Genomic DNA, 19755 nt, shown 5'->3' on the forward strand with positions numbered 1-19755 from the left:
ATTTGCATATAGCCAGGTTCTGAGCTGGGATGGGGCAGTGAGATAAATAACGGTGATGGATCAAGCCCTGATCTTTGGACTGGGTAAGAGTGGTCTGCTAATTCAGACACTCTGTTCATCACCATCCCCTTTTCTGAATCGATTTTGGCCACTATAGGTGTGGCAGGGTATACTCAGACATGAGTCCCTTTCTCACTGCTCCATCAGGATTCAAGCAAGCCGGGCCGAAGACGGCTGAAATGCCAGAAACCGGTCCCCGGTAGCTTGTTTCCTTTCTGGTGAAGAATTGGCTTGGTAGTTTAGTCTGCCCTGTTCCCATGATGCACTGGGCCAGGGACAGACTGATTTGCATATAGCCAGGTTCTGAGCTGGGATGGGGCAGTGAGATAAATAACGGTGATGGATCAAGCCCTGATCTTTGGACTGGGTAAGAGTGGTCTGCTCAATTCAGACACTCTGTTCATCACCACCCCCTTTTCTGAATCGATTTTGGCCACTATAGGTGTGGCAGGGTATACTCAGACATGAGTCCCTTTCTCACTGCTCCATCAGGATTCAAGCAAGCCGGGTCGAAGACGGCTGAAATGCCAGAAACCGGTCCCCGGTAGCTTGTTTCCTTTCTGGTGAAGAATTGGCTTGGTAGTTTAGTCTGCCCTGTTCCCATGATGCACTGGGCCAGGGACAGACTGATTTGCATATAGCCAGGTTCTGAGCTGGGATGGGGCAGTGAGATAAATAACGGTGATGGATCAAGCCCTGATCTTTGGACTGGGTAAGAGTGGTCTGCTCAATTCAGACACTCTGTTCATCACCACCCCCTTTTCTGAATCGATTTTGGCCACTATAGGTGTGGCAGGGTATACTCAGACATGAGTCCCTTTCTCACTGCTCCATCAGGATTCAAGCAAGCCGGGCCGAAGACGGCTGAAATGCCAGAAACCGGTCCCCGGTAGCTTGTTTCCTTTCTGGTGAAGAATTGGCTTGGTAGTTTAGTCTGCCCTGTTCCCATGATGCACTGGGCCAGGGACAGACTGATTTGCATATAGCCAGGTTCTGAGCTGGGATGGGGCAGTGAGATAAATAACGGTGATGGATCAAGCCCTGATCTTTGGACTGGGTAAGAGTGGTCTGCTCAATTCAGACACTCTGTTCATCACCACCCCCTTTTCTGAATCGATTTTGGCCACTATAGGTGTGGCAGGGTATACTCAGACATGAGTCCCTTTCTCACTGCTCCATCAGGATTCAAGCAAGCCGGGCCGAAGACGGCTGAAATGCCAGAAACCGGTCCCCGGTAGCTTGTTTCCTTTCTGGTGAAGAATTGGCTTGGTAGTTTAGTCTGCCCTGTTCCCATGATGCACTGGGCCAGGGACAGACTGATTTGCATATAGCCAGGTTCTGAGCTGGGATGGGGCAGTGAGATAAATAACGGTGATGGATCAAGCCCTGATCTTTGGACTGGGTAATAGTGGTCTGCTCAATTCAGACACTCTGTTCATCACCACCCCCTTTTCTGAATCGATTTTGGCCACTATAGGTGTGGCAGGGTATACTCAGACATGAGTCCCTTTCTCACTGCTCCATCAGGATTCAAGCAAGCCGGGCCGAAGACGGCTGAAATGCCAGAAACCGGTCCCCGGTAGCTTGTTTCCTTTCTGGTGAAGAATTGGCTTGGTAGTTTAGTCTGCCCTGTTCCCATGATGCACTGGGCCAGGGACAGACTGATTTGCATATAGCCAGGTTCTGAGCTGGGATGGGGCAGTGAGATAAATAACGATGATGGATCAAGCCCTGATCTTTGGACTGGGTAAGAGTGGTCTGCTCAATTCAGACACTCTGTTCATCACCACCCCCTTTTCTGAATCGATTTTGGCCACTATAGGTGTGGCAGGGTATACTCAGACATGAGTCCCTTTCTCACTGCTCCATCAGGATTCAAGCAAGCCGGGCCGAAGACGGCTGAAATGCCAGAAACCGGTCCCCGGTAGCTTGTTTCCTTTCTGGTGAAGAATTGGCTTGGTAGTTTAGTCTGCCCTGTTCCCATGATGCACTGGGCCAGGGACAGACTGATTTGCATATAGCCAGGTTCTGAGCTGGGATGGGGCAGTGAGATAAATAACGGTGATGGATCAAGCCCTGATCTTTGGACTGGGTAAGAGTGGTCTGCTCAATTCAGACACTCTGTTCATCACCACCCCCTTTTCTATAAGTATATGTATGCATGCATTTATGTTTGTATTTATATAGATATACAGATGATATATGTTTATATATGTATGTATATATATATATTCACTGAAAAAACCATAGGCTATAGACCATATATAGTTAGGAATTAGCATTTACAAAACCTTGAAAATTCACTGAAAAAAACATAGGTTATAGACCATATATAGTTAGGAATTAGCATTTACAAAACCTTGAAAATTCACTGAAAAAACCATAGGTTATAGACCATATATAGTTAGGAATTCGCATTTACAAAACCTTATTTTACTCACACAAAACCATTGAAATTCCATATATAGTTAGTTGCACTAACTATATATCGCGCACCCGCAATCCACTGCTGATGATGTCACATATTACATCATTCATGACATGGTCAGTGACATCACTGATGACATCTCAAATGACATCACTGATGACATCACTGATGACAACATCCAGTGACTGTATGTTTCTGTAAAGTTAAAATATGTCTTACATATTGAAGAATGAGTGGATGTATAAGTGTCTGGATGAAGGATTTAGTAGGTGCATGACTGACTGTATGAGTGAGTGATTAAATGTGTCTCACTGAGTGCATGGGTTAGTGACTAAACTGTCCTAATTTGTGCATCATTATGTCTGTTGTTCTGTAAACTGTTGCATGTGTTGATAAGTAGCTATATGAGTAACTATATGGGTTATTGATTGGTTGCCCAAGTATTTGTATGGGAGACTGAGTGTGTGTGTGGGTGGCTGGGAGGTGTATGACTCTGTGCATAGATGTGTGAGCAGTTGATTCACTAGATGTATGGTTTCAAAAGTGCATGTGGAAACAGCTGTATGGGCGGTTGACTGTGTGCATGAGTGTATTGGTGAGTGAATGGATATCTCAGTGCTACATGTCAAAGTAAGTACATATGTAAAACACAGTACATGTGAGAGTTGACATATATAAATAACTGTGCATAAGAGCCAGTGAATGTGTGAGTGGCCGTATGGATCATTGTGAACTTGTATCAGGGATTGTATAAGAGAGTAAATATGTGTTAGTATATGTTTGAATAAGTAAAGTTTGTATAACTGTATAGTTGAGGAAATGGAGGTGTGATTGATTCTTTGCATGACTGACTAGGTGTGTGAGTAACTCCATGGATGAGTGACAGTCTGTGAGTGTCTGTTTACACTGATTGTATCTAAGGTTATATTAGAGTCTGAAGAGGTTCATCGTATTATCACATGAATGATATCATCAGTGATGTGATCAGTAATGTCAAATGAGATGTCATCAGTGATGTCATCAGTGATGTCATTTGAGATGTCATCAGTGATGTCATTTGAGATGTCATCAGTGATGTCATCAGTGATGTCACTGACCATGTCATGAATGATGTAATATGTGACATCATCAGCAGTGGATTGCGGGTGCGCGATATATAGTTAGTGCAACTAACTATATATGGAATTTCAATGGTTTTGTGTGAGTAAAATAAGGTTTTGTAAATGCGAATTCCTAACTATATATGGTCTATAACCTATGGTTTTTTCAGTGAATTTTCAAGGTTTTGTAAATGCTAATTCCTAACTATATATGGTCTATAACCTATGTTTTTTTCAGTGAATATATATATATATATATATATATATATATATATATATATATATATATATATATATATATATATATATGACATTTGAGCATTCTGCAACAACTTAGAAGATTATTGGCCAGTTACATTTCATTTTCACACCAAATCTGTGCAGGCAAAAACGAATTGAAGGATTTCCTTACCTGTATTTCAGTGAGAACTTTGCCTGCATTATGGGAGTTGTATTCTCAACTAACTGGTCATGTGACTTAATTGTTTTAAGCAAGCACGTTTGCACTACGCATTTGATAATGCTTCCACCTGTGAGCAAGGCAGTATTTATGTCGAAACGCGTAAGGTGAAGGAAGCTGGTTTGTGCTGCTGTGCCTCTGTATAAATGAGAATGTCTCCAGCAAGAGAAGGATTTCCTTACCTGTATTTCAGTGAGAACTTTTCCTGCATTATGGGAGTTGTATTCTCAACTAACTGGTCATGTGACTTAATTGTTTTAAGCAAGCACGTTTGCACTACGCATTTGATAATGCTTCCACCTGTGAGCAAGGCTGTATTTATGTTGAAACGCGTAAGGTGAAGGAAGCTGGTTTGTGCTGCTGTGCCTCTGTATAAATGAGAACATCTCCAGCAATGGGCCTCGGTGTGTTGTTTTTGGGAAATTGATGGGCTGCTCCGTGCCCATTGTGTTACGAAGCCGCCCTGTAGGGTCTGGGGCTCCTGGAATCGGAGGATGTTTGGAAAAAAAAAGAATAAAAAAAAAATATATATATATATATATATATATATATATATATATATATTCCACACGAAACAAGCACCACTTCTAGCAGCTTCACACGGACCACACCAGTAGTACTTGCAAAATTTATTTATTCGGTGAGGAAACAGGCATTACGCGTTTCGACTCCCTGAGTCTTAATCATATGTCAATAGTTGGTTCGCTGCAATGGGTTCATTCAGTTTTTTATATATGTAACGTAACTCAAAAGACACTGAGGCCGGACAACAGTCCATACACATTTAAAGAGGCAGTCAGGTTTTTATTGTTCGTGTAGTTCATATTCCTTTTTCACTTCATCCGTTTCGCCAAAAGGTAGTACCATGTTTTCACTCAGTTATTCAAATTACCCCCAAATGGAGTCACAATTCTTCGTTTCCTTTATCAGGCTTTAACGTTAATGTTCACTCTCATGAGGATACGGGGACTACATATCCCATAGTGCTCCAATACTGCCTCTTCATTTACTTTTCAGTGTTCAGTGCCGGTCTTGGCAAAATATCAAATTGCTTCGCTCAGTGCCGGTGCAATGTGCCATAAAGGAAAAAGTTCCATACCTCGGTCACTGTGTGGCGCATATGAGTTTCACTACCATCGGAGTGACTCCCAGTTTCCAATCTCGCCTTTCAAGCAGTTCTACCCAAGTACTCCATGCATAGGAAATTCTAGATATATATATATTTTTATATATATATATATATATATATATATATATATATATATATATATATATATATATATATATAGACAGCTGGTGGAAAGGCCGCCATCGCGGCAATCGAGAGGCCACGCCCACCTCGCGGGCCACGCCCACCTCGCGGGCCACGCCTACCCTCTCCCTAAATGTGCCAACCACGCAAGCGCAGCGGATGAGCGCAGCGGGAGTGCCTAAGGCAAGCCCGTCTGCGCCCGTTCGCGACCAGCAGCGGCCCAGGCCCCGTCCCCCTGGCCAAACCATCTCAGAGCAACATGGGATTATAAACTATACAAGGCAGGCGCTACTACAGCTGAATAAGAGGCTGCCGCCGGAATGCGAACACATGCTGCAGGTGGAAAAATGGCCCCTGAAGTGTGTGGGCTGTGGACATACTATCCTCAAAGACCAAGCGACGAATAAGGAAGGTAATGAACTATCTGCCTTATTACTAAACTGCCGATCGATGAAACGTCATAGCTTGAACATTTATGACCTACTGTTAGATGACAAACCCGACCTAGTCTTCTTGACAGAGACATGGCTGGATGATCAATCCATCCCTGATATCTTAGAGGCCCTTCCTCCCGGCTTCAATATTCTTCACATTAACAGAGGGGATCAAAGAGGGGGAGGGATAGCCATTATTCACAATAGTGACCTACCAGTCTCTCTTGAACCGACTTCCATTAATAAATGTGAAGCAGGACTTTTCTCTATCGCGGTGAGCCCCAACTGCACCATTAAGGGCTACCTTATCTATCGTCCTCCGGGTGTAGCAACTGCGTTCATTGAAAGCCTCCTGGAAGCTCTAACGCAATCTGCTTTACGCCATAATAAGTTTATGATTGTAGGAGACCTCAACATGCACTTGGATGATGTCAACTGCAGAGAGGCCGTTTCCTTAATTAATGAACTTAGAACTCTTATGCTGGTTTTAGCTGACAATAGAGCCACTCATCAAGCAGGACATTTGCTGGACCCAATTTTTACTAACTGGGAAGACATAAGTGTCTCTGCTCCGATTAAGATTCTGTGGTCAGATCACTATGTGATCCCATTCAAACTGAGGAAACTGCCCAGCAGGGGGCCCTTACAGAAACCTCCCGCCATTAGACGCAGGGACTGGAGAAAATTCAGCCACGACGCCTTCAGTCAAGCCCTTGAACAGAAACCTCCAAAGCTCAGCGACAATTTGGAAGAGGCGTACAAGATATATGAAGATTGGGTGCAAGGTGCGCTGGATAATGTAGCCCCTTGGACTCATAAAGCCATGGCTCGGAGCACGAAATCTGCTCCTTGGTTCACCGCTGAGCTGCGCGCCGCTAAAACCAAGTGCAAAACCTTGGAGCGTAGATGGAGAGTGGAATATGCCCCCTCACTACGCGAAGCCTATAAGAGTGAACTAAGGTTCTACCACAGCCAGATCAGAAAAGCTAAAAGAGAGTACTATAATAAAAGGATAGACTGTGCGGAGAACACATCTAAAGAGCTTTTTATGATTCTAAAGGTACTCTCAGCCCCTCCAGCGAGTTCAGGGGAAGTCCCCCCCACGACTGAGTCATGCAATGACATCGCAGACTTCTTTATAGGGAAGGTAGAAAAAATCTATGCATCATTTCAGACTAACTCTGAAGTTATAAATCCGCCCGACCCTAACTGCGGAAATAAGGTCAGAGAAGAACTTAGGAAATTTGTGGTTCCCCAAACTGAGGAGCTCATCAATATCCTATCGAACATTCACTCGGGCTCTCCCCTAGATGCAGTACCAGCGAGAATTCTTCGAAATCATATCCCTCTGGTAGCGAAGCATATAGGTAACTTAGCTTCACTGTCTTTCCATGAATGTTTAGTTCCGGAGAGCTGGAAACTGGCCCAAGTCGTCCCAATAAAAAAGAAAGCCCACATAAGCATCACGCAATTAGACAACCTGAGACCAATCTCCCTCCTCCCTTACTGTGCGAAGGTAGTAGAAAAATTGGTTAACCGACAGCTGGTGAGCTTTGTGGAGGAAAACATGCTCCTTCACACGTCTCAGTCGGGATTCAGAGCCAAACACTCGACAGAGACCGCCCTCCTCCTATCGACAGAACTGCTGCGAAGTAAGGCAGACGAGGGTCACACGGCCGCACTGGTCCTATTGGACTTAAGTGCGGCGTTTGATACCGTATCACACCCCGTATTACTGGACCGCCTGAATGAAAAGGGAATAACCGGACCTGCACATGAGTGGCTGGTCTCCTTCCTTAACAACAGGAGATTTGAAGTGCACTGCCCACCATGTAAATCCAGTGTAAGATGTCTCAGGCAAGTGGTTCCTCAGGGCTCGATCCTGAGCCCCACTCTATTTAATCTGTACATGGAACCCCTTGCCAAATTGGTGGAGTCATATGGTGTTGCAATAGTCTCTTATGCAGACGATACACAACTGGTGATCAATCTATCCCGTGATCCAGTTGTGGACGCTGAGAATTTCTCGGCCTGCTTGGTGGCACTTGACAGCTGGATGAAACAGAACTGTCTCCGCCTTAATGGTAATAAGACGGAAGTTCTTATCGTAGGCCCCTGTCCTTCCATCTGGACCTCTGCCTGGTGGCCCATGGAACTGGGCTCGGTCCCGGCCCCAGTAGACACAGTCAAAAACCTTGGCTTTTTTCTCGACTCTAAGCTAGCATACAACAATCATGTTGGTAAGGTTGCGGGAAAATGCTATGGACTCCTGAAGGTCCTGAGGAAAGTCCTGGACCTTTTGCCCCCCAGCTCCAGAAAAACTATGGTACATGCCTTGGTCACCTCCCATCTAGACTATGGGAACTCCCTTCTATGCGGACTTAGCAAAAAAGGCCTAGCACAGCTACAACGCGTCCAGAACGCAGCTGCTAGGCTGGTCCTTAACCTCCCTAGGAGAGCCTCTGGGAAACATGCATTACGTTCCCTCCACTGGCTCCCAATAAAGGAACGAATCAAATTTAAAACTATGTGTATAACCCATCGTATAGCTCACAAAAAAGCACCTCCATATCTTAAGGACCTGCTTCCAGTCTATCGCCCCTCAGGTCCTCTGAGGTCGATGGGCAGCATGCTTTTAGTGGCGCCTCGGATACATAGAGCAAGGATGGGAGGACGTTCCTTTAGACACCATGCCAGCAATGACTGGAATAACCTACCCATCGATTTGAGGATGGAGCTGTCTGAAACCAGGTTCAAACAGAGGCTGAAAACCCACCTTTTCCCCAAGCTAAATTCAGCATAGCAGGCCCGGCTCACCTTCTGTGAACTAGCTGAAGAGATGTAGGTAGGGCTGTCAGCGCGGGGACGCACTGTTCTCTGTGCAACCATGCGCTTAATAAATGTCATTAACCTAACCTAACCTAACCTATATATATATATGTTTCCACACAACTCCATCCAATTGCCAAAGAGAAAGGGACACCCGATGATGTTCAAAATACATTGTCTTTTTAGGTCGAGCAGACCTTACTCTCAATGCGTGAGCATTGAGAGTGTCTGCTTCAGACCTTTTGCCGCCCGTATTGGGAATGAGTTGGGAATGAGGACACCAATCTGTTACGAGCGTTTTTCCTCGCGGGAGCGCGCGTTTGATACCTGCGCATGTGCGGTGCAAGCCCTGGCTCTCACACAGACACAGGCAGCCCCCACCCCTCTGCATGCACGCACGCACACACACAGGCGCAAGCCCTCGCTCACACACAGACACAGGCAGCCCCCACCCCTCTGCATGCACGCACACACACACACACAGGCGCGCGCATGCACACGCAGGCACACTATCCCCTGCCTCGCATTCTCTCAATCACACACAGTCACGCATGCGCACACACATGCACACACACACACGCACGCACACACGCATACACACAGGCCTTCACATTAGCCCTGGCCCCCCTCTCCCCTCCCCTCCCACTCACCGGGCTCTTTCGGCGTGTTCCGTGTCTCCTCTGCAGCGCTGGTCGGAGTCGGCCGGCTTCACTGCTTCCTCGGCGGCGGCGGGCAGAACTTCCTGCTGGATTGCAGGCCCCGCCCCCGTCTCGGCCAAAAGTGCCTGACTTCCGGTTTACACGGAGCAGGGCTGCGGCGGTGATTTCGAATGCTCATTAAGTTATTGAATTTAATACTGCAAGTTAAAGGTTAAAGTGATTTAACGCTCCGTGAAGGATACGTTATTGAATATAATACAACAGTTTGCAAATGAAACTGACACGGAGTGAATTTATGATACCGTGTATTGAATTCGGAATTGACACGGAGTGAATTTCAGAAACTGGAAATTGATACTGACAGGGTGTATGTCACATTTTTGTTTGAATAGGAACGAATGTTCTGTATGCTTTCGTTTGTATGTGCTTTTCTTCATGCCCTCCCTTTCCATCTTTGGCTCTTGACTTACTCTGGGCCAGCACAAGCCGACTTTTCAACTTGCTTTGTCATTATTTATGTGAGCAAATTTCCGCGTGTTTTAAAGTATAAATTGCTTATGTTTCTTGTTTTCATCATAATTAGCTTTGTTATTGCCTTGTTCGAGCGTGACGGCGCTGGCACTAAATCCTATTACACGAAATATTGAGTTTCCGGGGAAATTTGCTCCTTCTCTCCACCCACACGCTCTGGTACCAAGCACTCTCTCTCACTAGGGAGAGAGACCAGTCAGGCGACACGCACGTGAACACGCCCCCTATGGTGAGGTTCGGCAGCACAGCTGTGCTCTTGGATTTGGCTCTCGGGGTAGGACGCACACACCTAGCCAAAAACGCCGAATCTACAGAATTGAACCCGTCTTTAACCCCGCGTGTCCCTTCTCCTCTGACAAAGTAGCGGCCTGAAGCAGCAGGGTGAGCCTGCACGTGGCGCTCTGTAAATAAGTAACAATATAACAAACACCTATTGGCAGACATGTATGGCGGGAATTTAAATTGATATATATGTGTGTGTGTGTGTGTTGTAAACAGATCTTGGCATACACACACACACATATGTATATATATATATATATACACATATATAGATGTATATGTGTGTGTATATATATATATATATATATACGTGTGTTGTAAACAGATCTTGGCATACACACACACACACATATGCATTTTTAAAAAGCGCGGACTTTACCCGAAGGTGTCAGAACACTGTACAATAGAACCAGTTACGTTACATAGGAGAAACTGTTACAGAAATGGAACAAAGTTAGCAGGCCATAGAGTCAAAACAGCGCAGGCAAAAGGCACACATTATTGAACACAGAATGTACAAACAAATATATGAGTATATATGACATTTACAAGGACTAAAGAACTAAAATATATCTGTTGCCGCCACCTCAGTGGAGTAAGCACACAATTTTGGATGTCCCCACTCTAAGTCAGGGCATTAATAAGAGGCTCGGAGGAGTTCTGGGAAGAGATGTTGATTTAGGCAGCAAGATTTGACCAGTAAATAAATCGGAACGGAAAATGTGAAATACGAAGCCGTCGCACTTCACTGGCAAAGCACTCCGTCCCCACTGTTTACAAGAGGACTTCCAGATTGTCAGGTCATGTTTGAAATCGCTGATGCTTGTTCATGTTGTATGTGTCCTGTACATGCTGTGGCTGGATGGTGGGTGAAACAGGGTGACATAACAAGGAGGTCCTTCCAGAGGCTGGCTGAACATGATTTTTGTAATGACGGCACTTTGTCATTTTTATTGAGTTTGATATGGAGACTTAAGACGCCTCTTCATTAAACCCCACTTTAATAAGCATTACTAACCTGCCTCCCCATCAACAGCCCCCATACAATTTGTATACTGTCGTTTTGAAATCTTTTAAAGTCAGGGAAGGCTGTAATTATCTTTGCTTTTAATTTGTATTCTATAATCCGTTACTGTAATGGTTGCATTGATGAGTTTTATTTAGTTTGATGGCAGTAAGGACCTTCACAGTTTTTAGGTGTCGCTGGTCCCCCGAGGTCCTTCTTCCTCAGCAATTGCCTGCTCTCTGTCCCCTGGATTCTACACTCCAGAACAAGATGCTGAGTTGTTAAGATACAACAGAATCATAACAAACAATTGGAACACAAGAGGGGAAGAGTGGGCCTAACTAATAGTACTCTCGCTAGCGGCTTAGATAATCCTTTTATGTTACCTTAGACTTTCACATTACCGTGTCATATCTAGTGTGTGATATGTGCGCATGACCAGACTGTGTGTGGATCTGTTCTTGTATTTTCATCATAATAAAATACAATGAACATAATCTACACAAAAGTTTAAGCTATTGCCATTATAATTTACAATAACCTTTTTTTACGTATTAATTATTAAAAAAATTACAAGCCATTGTTATTTGTAATATCAATACATCTAAGTCCTGTAAATACAACACATATTGCATTACAAATGCTATAGGTGTCTCATTTGCGAAAGTTAAACCTATTGGCATTGTAAATGACAAAGCTATTAATTTAGCTATTTTCAAAACCAACACGTAAATAAAAAAATGGTCATTTACAATACCAATAGCTCAAACTTTCCTAATGCGAGACCTATTGCATTGCAAATGCTTGTTGCAGTTTCTGATCAAACCAACGCATTTCGGCTCAACAAACCTTTCTCAAAGTCAGTAAGCCCCATCACCCACAAAAATAAACACAAACACATCTAGAAACTGAAAAAACGTTATGCGCTAGAGTTGGTAGAAATCGCATGATACATAGAAATGTTAAAACACAATAATTTTAAATCTCAATCGGTGCCAACCTAAATCACATGTACAATTATTTTATTATGAATGTCTCATGGACATAGAGAAAATTTTGCTCTACAAATCAAACAAGTCAATCAAGTGATTTTAAGGCATTTAGGTTAGACAGGTAGGCAAAATTCCTGAGAAATTCCCCACTTCATGGAATCAGTGACCAAGGAGAATGCATAATAAAAAAATAATAAAATGCAATAAAAAACAATTATTGTATCATGGAATGTGAATAAAATCCTGCATTCAATCAATGTGCAAAAACGATCAACATATCCCCAAGTACTAGTGAGGAGGTGAGTGACTCGTGCGTATCACCCAAGTGGGCAAACAAATTAAGCAACCTATTCAATGATATTACATATTTCATATTGTCGATATAGGAAGATTCCCAACAGGAATTATTGCAATCAATAAACCTATAAAATGTTAAATACAGAACTCAAAGTCAATTCAAAGCTGCAAATGTACATAATTCATTCACTGTAAAAACCACGTGACACCATCTTAAAGTTTAAGCCCAAAGATTTACATATATGAAACCAACTCTTAGACTATGCCATGTAGTCGATTTGTATTCTGCTGTTACTAAGTTAGAATCAGGGTGATGCTTAGCCAGCATGTACTTCCAATTCTTCATCTTTGTTAAACTTGGATGGAAATTTGGTATGTAGATCTGATGTATACCTTGACTCAGGTTGTCGCTGTTGTCTGATTTTATTTCCCCCTATCAATGGCAAAGAACCTTAGTTTAGACACATCACGATTTAAAAAAAAATATTTTATTTTACCCATTTCCATAATACAATACAGATAAAATCATAATAATAAGACACATCTAGATACAAAATTAACAAAAAGAAGATAGGTACAAAATCATCCTGAATATTTATTCCAATAAAAATCACCAACTTAAGTAACAAATGACATTAATCAAACTAATATTACAGAAATTGACATCACACTACAATCATTCCTTCAGAGAACAGCATGTTCGTCAATCCAACAACACCAGTGCCCTATAGGGAGCACCATTCTCTAACTTGTGTATTCTAATGCCAGGGAAATCTGTTAAGCCCATTGCGTCTTTAGGGTCCTCTCTGCAGGAGGGGGTGTGGCAGTTTTTTCTTGGGTCCAAGTCTCAATGTAAGTAGCATACAGGCTCCAAAAGCTCTTTGGGTGGTTCCTAGGGGGGAGCAACTCACTGTATGTTTCTGTTTGTGTATTACAGTACAGCATGTCCCTAGACCATTGTTTCAGTGTGGGAGGGGAACACAGCGACCAGTGTAAAGCCAATACTCGTTTGAGGACCAACAGCGCCATGTCTACTAATTGTCTGATAGGTTTCTGCAATTTTTTGGAGTATCCTAAAAGAGCCAGCAGTGGTCAGGACTTGGGTCTGCCTGAGTAACTGATTGGAGTTCTGTAAATATCTGTATCCAGAAGTTCCACATCACGATTATGTACATGTAAAAATGCCTCGCCCCAGGAGAAGCTAAGTACAGATTTTTAATGGCACGTTGATGCTCTAAAATGAACTTCAGGATTCAAGCAAGCCGGGCCGAAGAAGGCTGAAATGCCAGAAACCGGTCCCCGGTAGCTTGTCTCCTTTCTGGTGAAGAATTGGCTTGGTAGTTTAGTCTGCCCTGTTCCCATGATGCACTGGGCCAGGGACAGACTGATTTGCATATAGCCAGGTTCTGAGCTGGGATGGGGCAGTGAGATAAATAACGGTGATGGATCAAGCCCTGATCTTTGGACTGGGTAAGAGTGGTCTGTTTAACTCAGACACTCTGTTCATCACCACCCCCTTTTCTAAATCGTTTTTGGCCACTATAGGTGTGGCAGGGTATACTCAGACATGAGTCCCTTTCTCACTGCTCCATCAGGATTCAAGCAAGCCGGGCCGAAGAAGGCTGAAATGCCAGAAACCGGTCCCCGGTAGCTTGTCTCCTTTCTGGTGAAGAATTGGCTTGGTAGTTTAGTCTGCCCTGTTCCCATGATGCACTGGGCCAGGAACAGACTGATTTGCATATAGCCAGGTTCTGAGCTGGGATGGGGCAGTGAGATAAATAACGGTGATGGATCAAGCCCTGATCTTTGGACTGGGTAAGAGTGGTCTGTTTAACTCAGACACTCTGTTCATCACCACCCCCTTTTCTAAATCGTTTTTGGCCACTATAGGTGTGGCAGGGTATACTCAGACATGAGTCCCTTTCTCACTGCTCCATCAGGATTCAAGCAAGCCGGGCCGAAGAAGGCTGAAATGCCAGAAACCGGTCCCCGGTAGCTTGTCTCCTTTCTGGTGAAGAATTGGCTTGGTAGTTTAGTCTGCCCTGTTCCCATGATGCACTGGGCCAGGGACAGACTGATTTGCATATAGCCAGGTTCTGAGCTGGGATGGGGCAGTGAGATAAATAACGGTGATGGATCAAGCCCTGATCTTTGGACTGGGTAAGAGTGGTCTGTTTAACTCAGACACTCTGTTCATCACCACCCCCTTTTCTAAATCGTTTTTGGCCACTATAGGTGTGGCAGGGTATACTCAGACATGAGTCCCTTTCTCACTGCTCCATCAGGATTCAAGCAAGCCGGGCCGAAGAAGGCTGAAATGCCAGAAACCGGTCCCCGGTAGCTTGTCTCCTTTCTGGTGAAGAATTGGCTTGGTAGTTTAGTCTGCCCTGTTCCCATGATGCACTGGGCCAGGGACAGACTGATTTGCATATAGCCAGGTTCTGAGCTGGGATGGGGCAGTGAGATAAATAACGGTGATGGATCAAGCCCTGATCTTTGGACTGGGTAAGAGTGGTCTGTTTAACTCAGACACTCTGTTCATCACCACCCCCTTTTCTAAATCGTTTTTGGCCACTATAGGTGTGGCAGGGTATACTCAGACATGAGTCCCTTTCTCACTGCTCCATCAGGATTCAAGCAAGCCGGGCCGAAGAAGGCTGAAATGCCAGAAACCGGTCCCCGGTAGCTTGTCTCCTTTCTGGTGAAGAATTGGCTTGGTAGTTTAGTCTGCCCTGTTCCCATGATGCACTGGGTCAGGGACAGACTGATTTGCATATAGCCAGGTTCTGAGCTGGGATGGGGCAGTGAGATAAATAACGGTGATGGATCAAGCCCTGATCTTTGGACTGGGTAAGAGTGGTCTGTTTAACTCAGACACTCTGTTCATCACCACCCCCTTTTCTAAATCGTTTTTGGCCACTATAGGTGTGGCAGGGTATACTCAGACATGAGTCCCTTTCTCACTGCTCCATCAGGATTCAAGCAAGCCGGGCCGAAGAAGGCTGAAATGCCAGAAACCGGTCCCCGGTAGCTTGTCTCCTTTCTGGTGAAGAATTGGCTTGGTAGTTTAGTCTGCCCTGTTCCCATGATGCACTGGGCCAGGGACAGACTGATTTGCATATAGCCAGGTTCTGAGCTGGGATGGGGCAGTGAGATAAATAACGGTGATGGATCAAGCCCTGATCTTTGGACTGGGTAAGAGTGGTCTGTTTAACTCAGACACTCTGTTCATCACCACCCCCTTTTCTAAATCGTTTTTGGCCACTATAGGTGTGGCAGGGTATACTCAGACATGAGTCCCTTTCTCACTGCTCCATCAGGATTCAAGCAAGCCGGGCCGAAGAAGGCTGAAATGCCAGAAACCGGTCCCCGGTAGCTTGTCTCCTTTCTGGTGAAGAATTGGCTTGGTAGTTTAGTCTGCCCTGTTCCCATGATGCACTGGGCCAGGGACAGACTGATTTGCATATAGCCAGGTTCTGAGCTGGGATGGGGCAGTGAGATAAATAACGGTGATGGATCAAGCCCTGATCTTTGGACTGGGTAAGAGTGGTCTGTTTAACTCAGACACTCTGTTCATCACCACCCCTTTTTCTAAATCGTTTTTGGCCACTATAGGTGTGGCAGGGTATACTCAGACATGAGTCCCTTTCTCACTGCTCCATCAGGATTCAAGCAAGCCGGGCCGAAGAAGGCTGAAATGCCAGAAACCGGTCCCCGGTAGCTTGTCTCCTTTCTGGTGAAGAATTGGCTTGGTAGTTTAGTCTGCCCTGTTCCCATGATGCACTGGGCCAGGGACAGACTGATTTGCATATAGCCAGGTTCTGAGCTGGGATGGGGCAGTGAGATAAATAACGGTGATGGATCAAGCCCTGATCTTTGGACTGGGTAAGAGTGGTCTGTTTAACTCAGACACTCTGTTCATCACCACCCCCTTTTCTAAATCGTTTTTGGCCACTATAGGTGTGGCAGGGTATACTCAGACATGAGTCCCTTTCTCACTGCTCCATCAGGATTCAAGCAAGCCGGGCCGAAGAAGGCTGAAATGCCAGAAACCGGTCCCCGGTAGCTTGTCTCCTTTCTGGTGAAGAATTGGCTTGGTAGTTTAGTCTGCCCTGTTCCCATGATGCACTGGGCCAGGGACAGACTGATTTGCATATAGCCAGGTTCTGAGCTGGGATGGGGCAGTGAGATAAATAACGGTGATGGATCAAGCCCTGATCTTTGGACTGGGTAAGAGTGGTCTGTTTAACTCAGACACTCTGTTCATCACCACCCCCTTTTCTAAATCGTTTTTGGCCACTATAGGTGTGGCAGGGTATACTCAGACATGAGTCCCTTTCTCACTGCTCCATCAGGATTCAAGCAAGCCGGGCCGAAGAAGGCTGAAATGCCAGAAACCGGTCCCCGGTAGCTTGTCTCCTTTCTGGTGAAGAATTGGCTTGGTAGTTTAGTCTGCCCTGTTCCCATGATGCACTGGGCCAGGGACAGACTGATTTGCATATAGCCAGGTTCTGAGCTGGGATGGGGCAGTGAGATAAATAACGGTGATGGATCAAGCCCTGATCTTTGGACTGGGTAAGAGTGGTCTGTTTAACTCAGACACTCTGTTCATCACCACCCCCTTTTCTAAATCGTTTTTGGCCACTATAGGTGTGGCAGGGTATACTCAGACATGAGTCCCTTTCTCACTGCTCCATCAGGATTCAAGCAAGCCGGGCCGAAGAAGGCTGAAATGCCAGAAACCGGTCCCCGGTAGCTTGTCTCCTTTCTGGTGAAGAATTGGCTTGGTAGTTTAGTCTGCCCTGTTCCCATGATGCACTGGGCCAGGGACAGACTGATTTGCATATAGCCAGGTTCTGAGCTGGGATGGGGCAGTGAGATAAATAACGGTGATGGATCAAGCCCTGATCTTTGGACTGGGTAAGAGTGGTCTGTTTAACTCAGACACTCTGTTCATCACCACCCCCTTTTCTAAATCGTTTTTGGCCACTATAGGTGTGGCAGGGTATACTCAGACATGAGTCCCTTTCTCACTGCTCCATCAGGATTCAAGCAAGCCGGGCCGAAGAAGGCTGAAATGCCAGAAACCGGTCCCCGGTAGCTTGTCTCCTTTCTGGTGAAGAATTGGCTTGGTAGTTTAGTCTGCCCTGTTCCCATGATGCACTGGGCCAGGGACAGACTGATTTGCATATAGCCAGGTTCTGAGCTGGGATGGGGCAGTGAGATAAATAACGGTGATGGATCAAGCCCTGATCTTTGGACTGGGTAAGAGTGGTCTGTTTAACTCAGACACTCTGTTCATCACCACCCCCTTTTCTAAATCTAAAATGAACTTCCTTCATGGGAATTTTGTGCTCCCAACATACATCAGAGAGCAGGGTCACTACAGGACATAAATACAGAAATCTGATGCACAATTAAGGAATTGGTTGATCTTCCTTTTGTGCCCTCTAGAGATTGTGCACACTGAAGTAGCTGATGCAAACCTGCAGGCCTTACATTGTCTGCACTTAAAAAAACACAACTCTATTTAGATTGCCATGTCTCTTGGGCACTAGTATTGTAACTAGGTGTTACATTGTCCCCCAATGCTTTTCCACGGGGAACTCAGTGGACTTCTATATTTTTCATGAATGAGGTTAACCTAGTGAGCGCTCTGATTGGCTGCCAGCAACATGAGAAAAATGTGTTGGCAGCCATTACAGGCCTCAGGCACTTATTCTACTGTATTGACCATGTTTATAAAAAAAACACAAGGGGGCAGGGTAAGGATACCATGACCCTCTAGGCCCTATGGGGGCGGGGGGACCCAGGGGTATCCCCATTGGGCCCCCCAAAAAATATCAGCAAAAATTGCAGCGTTCCAGCAGGGTTCCGGCGGGATTGAAAAAAAAATTAGCAGCCGGGGCTGCATTGTTTTATTAGTGGAAGGGGGAACACTGTCCACCTCCCCTAGCCTTTACAGGCCCCTGTTAGCCCACCCCAAGTGTTTAAATTAATATATATTGGGAAGGGGGATGAACGCCCCTCTCCATGAGCCATTAGAGGCTCAGTGAGCTCACTCCCAGAGCTAAAATCATTGTATGTGGGGAGGTGTGCCATGCGGCCCTCATCCCCGCGCCTTCAAAGGGCCTGAGGAGCCCATCCACAAGGCCAAATCCATAGTATAGCGGGAGGGGGGATATGCGGCCCCCCCTCCCTGAGCTGTGATAGACCCTGGGTAGTCCACTCCAGGGGCTGACATATTTTTAAATGGTGTATGAGACCATATTCCTCACGAGCCACGGATGGCCCCAGGGAACCCACCCCAGTGCTGAAATATGTCACAAAGGGGAGGAGGCCCACATGGACCCCTCCCCAAGCATCTAAAGGCCTGGGTACTCCATCCCCCTGGGCCGACTTACTAGCTATACCTTGGGGCATAAGAGTTTCCCTGACCGAACCAGCACCGGAAAGGAAACCTGTGTTTGTTCCCTCTTGGCTGAAGCATTCTTAAATCTCCTGCCAAGCTGGGGTAAACACACAGGGCCTGATTTAGAAGTCAGCGGAGGAAATACTCTGTCACAAATGTGACAGATATCCCATCTGTCGTATTACGATCTCCATAGGCTAGAATGTGATCATAATACGGCGAACGGGATATCAGTCACGTTTGTGATGGAGTGTTCCCCTCCACTGACTTCTGAATCAGGCCCAAATTCTACCCCCATCAGGCGGGTGCTTTAAAAATATCTCTCTGGCTAGGAGCAGACTTTCAAATCTGTTTTCCTGCCCACGCTAATGCGGGCAGAGTAACAGATCAAAATATTGCTAATGCCTGCAGTGAGCAGAATTTGTAGCTGCTCCCTGCGGGCAGGAGCAATGCTGACTCACTCTGCATGTGCGCAGCCGGTTGAGGCAGAGGGGGCCGAGGGGCTCCCTTTGCAGTCCTCAATAAATGTATTATGGGTGAACTGGGTGGGCACCAGGGAACTCACCTGTAATAGTATGGGCCCTGGGGGATAGGGTCCCCAGGGCAGATAACAGCAATGGAAGAGGGGCTGTGTGGCCCCCCTTCCCTTTTGACATATATGTACAGCCCTGGGGAATGGGATGGGGTCACAAGGGCCTAAAGATGTTTGAGGAGGGAGGCCTGTGGCCCACCTCCCCCCTTTTAATATATATATATACAGCTCTGGTGGTTGGGGTCCCCAAGGCCTAGAGAGGCTGGGGGGGGGGGACAAATGTCCCCTCCCCTTTAATTAAAAAGAAAACAAATCTGAGTAATGGGGTCACCAGGGCCTAACCAGGCATGGGGAGGGAGCGCAGGCAGCCACTCTCTCCTATATAAAAAAAGGCCCTATAGATAGGGGGGCACATGAAGCACATTCAAAAGAGGTTGTAAAATCTGCTACTGCATTACTATATGTGACAGGAGGAATTTTT

General features: G+C 45.6%; 1 protein-coding gene across 2 annotated transcripts in view; it reads left to right on the plus strand.

The window, feature by feature from the left end:
• Positions 1-19755, plus strand: part of CAMK4 (calcium/calmodulin dependent protein kinase IV) — a 1210775-nt gene that overhangs the window by 420331 nt on the left and 770689 nt on the right. The window lies entirely within an intron of this gene.

The sequence above is a fragment of the Lissotriton vulgaris genome, chromosome 3_1 (genome assembly GCF_964263255.1).
Source record: "Lissotriton vulgaris chromosome 3_1, aLisVul1.2, whole genome shotgun sequence".
Taxonomy (NCBI): domain Eukaryota; kingdom Metazoa; phylum Chordata; class Amphibia; order Caudata; family Salamandridae; genus Lissotriton; species Lissotriton vulgaris.